The sequence below is a fragment of the Oncorhynchus mykiss genome, chromosome 26, assembly GCF_013265735.2.
Source record: "Oncorhynchus mykiss isolate Arlee chromosome 26, USDA_OmykA_1.1, whole genome shotgun sequence".
Lineage (NCBI taxonomy): Eukaryota > Metazoa > Chordata > Actinopteri > Salmoniformes > Salmonidae > Oncorhynchus > Oncorhynchus mykiss.
This window is the reverse complement of record NC_048590.1, coordinates 44,124,388-44,129,387: the sequence shown is the minus strand read 5'-3', so window position 1 is coordinate 44,129,387 and position 5,000 is coordinate 44,124,388. Positions and strand designations below refer to the sequence as shown.

The window sequence follows — 5,000 nt, the reverse complement described above, 5'->3', positions numbered from 1 at the left end:
ATTAAACAAGTCATTAGTCAGTTGTTTATATAACTCCTTAGACAGTAGGTGATGCTTGTTGTTGATGTTCAGTCAGCGAGAAGAGAATCAACATGCTGCTGAAGTAGTGAAGTGTTAGCGACATGTGTGTGAAGACTATTGGAGAGTGTGTGTACGTGTGTGTGATTGGAGAGTGTGTGTACATGCGTGTGTGTGAAGTCTTTTGGAGAGTGTGTGTGAAGACTATTGGACAGTGTGTGTACGTGTGTGTGATTGGAGAGTGTGTGTACATGCGTGTGTGTGAAGTCTTTTGGAGAGTGTGTGTGAAGACTATTGGAGAGTGTGTGTACATGTATGTGTGTGAAGACTATTGGAGAGTGTGTGTACATGTGGTGTGTGAAGACCTTTGGAGAGTGTGTGTACATGCGTGTGTGTGAAGACTATTGGAGAGTGTGTGTACATGTGTGTGATTGGAGAGTGTGTGTACATGCGTGTGTGTGAAGTCTTTTGGAGAGTGTGTGTGAAGACTATTGGACAGTGTGTGTACATGTATGTGTGTGAAGACTATTGGAGAGTGTGTGTACATGTGGTGTGTGAAGACCTTTGGAGAGTGTGTGTACATGCGTGTGTGTGAAGACTATTGGAGAGTGTGTGTACATGTATGTGTGTGAAGACTATTGGTGAGTGTGTGTTCATGCGGTGTGTGAAGACTATTGGAGAGTGTGTGTACATGCGGTGTGTGAAGACTATTGGAGAGTGTGTGTTCATGCGGTGTGTGAAGACTATTGGAGAGTGTGTGTACATGCGGTGTGTGTGTGTCAGAGACCAACAGTTATCAGAGGGGACTTTATGTTGTCTGCACAATTCTGAAAGAATCTCTGGACTCTGAACTCTATACCAGTGTTTCCCAAACTTTTCCTGGGCCTCCTAGCCCCCTAGGCCCCTAGCCTCCTAGGCCCCTAGCCTCCTAACCCCTGTTGTATAAATTGTTACACAGAGACACTTGAAGTCAATCTTAAATGAAGCTGGAGAGGTCACAGTCAAACTTAGATGCATAAAGTACCTGTCTGAAGTGAGCTCTCACTGGGCAGTCCCTTTAGTTGTCTTATATACTGCAGACAAGTCATATTTTCATGATTTTGTTATTCATAATTCATGAATCATTAATGTTTGCTTCATTCATGTGACGACCAATACTGGGTCATGCTTGTGATAGACCAGTACCTCACGAGGCTTCTTCTCTAAGCTGAGACCTTGAAACTGAGATATCATTTCTCTAAACAAGGTTCTGGGCGTACTGCCAAATTGCAGATACTGATAGTGAGGATTCATTCAGTCAGTCACTTGCATGAACATAGAAATTGGTTATTAGAAAAGCACAAAAACCAAAATGTCCACCTTAGCCTCCTAACCCCCTAGCCTCCTAACCCCCTAGCCTCCTAACCCCCTAGCCTCCTAACCCCCTAGCCTCCTAACCTCCTAACTCCCTAGCCTCCTAACCTCCTAATCCCCTAACCCCCTAGCCTCCTAACCCCCTAGCCTCCTAACCTCCTAGCTCCCTAGCCTCCTAACCCCCTAGCCTTCTAGCCTTCTAACCCCCTAGCCTTCTAGCATTCTAACCCCCTAGCCTTCTAGCCTCCTAGACCCCTAGCCTCCTAGATCCCTAACCTCCTAGCCTCCCAAACCCCCAGCCTCCCAACACTCTAGCCTCCCAACACTCTAGCCTCCCAACACTCTAGCCTCCCAACTCTTTATCCTCTCAACACTCTAGCCTCCTAACCTCCTAGCCTCCTAGACCCCTATCCTCCTAACCTCCTAGCCTCCTAGACCCCTAGCCGTTCCACTTGATCTATTCCAGTACTGGCACACCTGATTAGTCAACTAATCCCCAAGCCATTGACTTGTTGAATCAGGTGCTTTAGTTCAGGGAGTGTATTCATAAAGTGTCTTTGATTAGGAGCAGGACTCTAAAGTACAACCAATATTTTGCTATGCAACCAGCAGTTTAACAATGGGAGCACTGTGCAACTATGAACAAAACTCTCCCAGATAGTGATTGTTGTAATGACAAGGCCTGGCTGTAGCGTTGCTTCAGAGTGCCCTAGAGAAACAAGTGAGTGCAGATCCATTAGCATCCTGGTTGCACCATTACTACAGTGAAAATGTCTTGCTTCTATCCCAACCAGGTCAAATGATCTGACCCATATTACCAGCACAACATCTGTATCTTCTATAGCGGATCGCCGGGACCTCACAACATCTGTATCTTCTATAGCGGATCACCGGGACCGCACAACATCTGTATCTTCTATAGCGGATCGCCGGGACCGCACAACATCTGTATCTTCTATAGCGGATCGCCGGGACCGCCCAACATCTGTATCTTCTATAGCGGATCGCCGGGACCGCACAGCATCTGTATCTTCTATAGCGGATCGCCGGGACCGCACAGCATTTGTATCTTCTATAGCGGATCGCCGGGACCGCCCAACGTCTGTATCTTCTATAGCGGATCGCCGGGACCGCACAACATCTGTATCTTCTATAGCGGATCGCCGGGACCGCACAACATCTGTATCTTCTATAGCGGATCGCCGGGACCGCACAACATCTGTATCTTCTATAGCGGATCGCCGGGACCGCACAGCATCTGTATCTTCTATAGCGGATCACCGGGACCGCACAACGTCTGTATCTTCTATAGCGGATTGCCGGGACCGCCCAACATCTGTATCTTCTATAGCGGATCACCGGGACCGCACAGCATCTGTATCTTCTATAGCGGATCACCGGGACCGCACAGCATCTGTATCTTCTATAGCGGATCACCGGGACCGCACAACATCTGTATCTTCTATAGCGGATCACCGGGACCGCACAGCATCTGTATCTTCTATAGCGGATCGCCGGGACCGCACAACATCTGTATCTTCTATAGCGGATCGCCGGGACCGCACAGCATCTGTATCTTCTATAGCGGATCGCCGGGACCGCACAGCATCTGTATCTTCTATAGCGGATCGCCGGGACCGCACAACGTTTGTATCTTCTATAGCGGATCGCCGGGACCGCCCAACATCTGTATCTTCTATAGCGGATCGCCGGGACCGCACAGCATCTGTATCTTCTATAGCGGATCGCCGGGACCGCACAACGTCTGTATCTTCTATAGCGGATTGCCGGGACCGCCCAACATCTGTATCTTCTATAGCGGATCACCGGGACCGCACAACGTCTGTATCTTCTATAGCGGATCACCGGGACCGCACAACGTCTGTATCTTCTATAGCGGATTGCCGGGACCGCCCAACATCTGTATCTTCTATAGCGGATCACCGGGACCGCACAGCATCTGTATCTTCTAAGCGGATCACCGGGACAGCACAGCATCTGTATCTTCTATAGCGGATCGCCGGGACCGCACAGCATCTATATCTTCTATAACGGATCACCGGGACCGCACAGCATCTGTATCTTCTATAGCGAATCACCGGGACCGCACAACATCTGTATCTTCTACAACGGATCACCGGGACCGCACAACATCTGTATCTTCTATAGCGGATCGCCGGGACCGCACAGCATCTGTATCTTCTATAGCGGATCACCGGGACCGCACAACATCTGTATCTTCTATAGCGGATCGCCGGGACCGCACAACATCTGTATCTTCTATAGCGGATCACCGGGACCGCACAGCATCTGTATCTTCTATAGCGGATCGCCGGGACCGCACAGCATCTGTATCTTCTATAGCGGATCGCCGGGACCGCACAGCATCTGTATCTTCTATAGCGGATTGCCGGGACCGCACAACATCTGTATCTTCTATAGCGGATCGCCGGGACCGCACAACATCTGTATCTTCTATAGCGGATCGCCGGGACCGCACAACATCTGTATCTTCTATAGCGGATCGCCGGGACCGCACAACATCTGTATCTTCTATAGCGGATCGCCGGGACAGCACAACATCTGTATCTTCTATAGCGGATCGCCGGGACCTCACAACATCTGTATCTTCTATAGCGGATCACCGGGACAGGACAACATCTGTATCTTCTATAGCGGATCGCCGGGACAGCACAACATCTGTATCTTCTATAGCGGATCGCCGGGACCGCACAACATCTGTATCTTCTATAGCGGATCGCCGGGACAGGACAACATCTGTATCTTCTATAGCGGATCGCCGGGACAGCACAACATCTGTATCTTCTATAGCGGATCGCCGGGACCGCACAACATCTGTATCTTCTATAGCGGATCGCCGGGACCGCACAACATCTGTATCTTCTATAGCGGATCGCCGGGACCGCACAACATCTGTATCTTCTATAGCGGATCGCCGGGACAGCACAACATCTATATCTTCTATAGCGGATCGCCGGGACAGCATTTTGACACACTTGCGTCGTTAACCATTTGTTTACACTTTGTTCAGTCCTGTTACCTCATAGGATAGCTAGCTAACAACCTGGTAACTTTACCAGTATATCCAAAGATTTGGGGGCACAGAAAGAAAGGAAAGGGGACAGCTTCTTCAGGAGATCAAGGAATGTATGAATGACTGATCTCTTGCATGTCATCATCACAAACCTGACATTTTTAAAGAGTTTGTCAAATGTTCAGTGTAATGCATCTCAATAGGAAAATAGTGATTTTACATCATATATAAATCTAATATTCCACACATGACTTTGTCATTTCAATGACGGGTATTCCTACCAACCAGTGGAGGCTGCTGAGTGGAGGACGGCTCATTATAATGTCTGGAACAGAGCAAATGGAATGGACACCACATGGACACCATATGTTGATGTATTTGATACCGTTCCACTGATTCCTCTCCAGCTATTACCACATTTTAGCCTTTATAATAAACTGATGTGTTTACAGTGCTACATATTAGTTTCTAGGGCAACAGCATGTGCTTCAACAGTAGCTAGACTACATTTAGTCCCAGTACAGGCTGTATCTCAATCAATATATGATTATTTTCTGGTGTTCATAAATGTCAT

General features: G+C 48.3%; 1 protein-coding gene across 9 annotated transcripts in view; it reads left to right on the top strand.

Annotated features, from left to right (window-relative positions):
• The window catches only part of LOC110526709 (cell migration inducing hyaluronidase 1), a 166,826-nt gene that overhangs the window by 54,461 nt on the left and 107,365 nt on the right, over nucleotides 1-5,000 (top strand). The window lies entirely within an intron of this gene.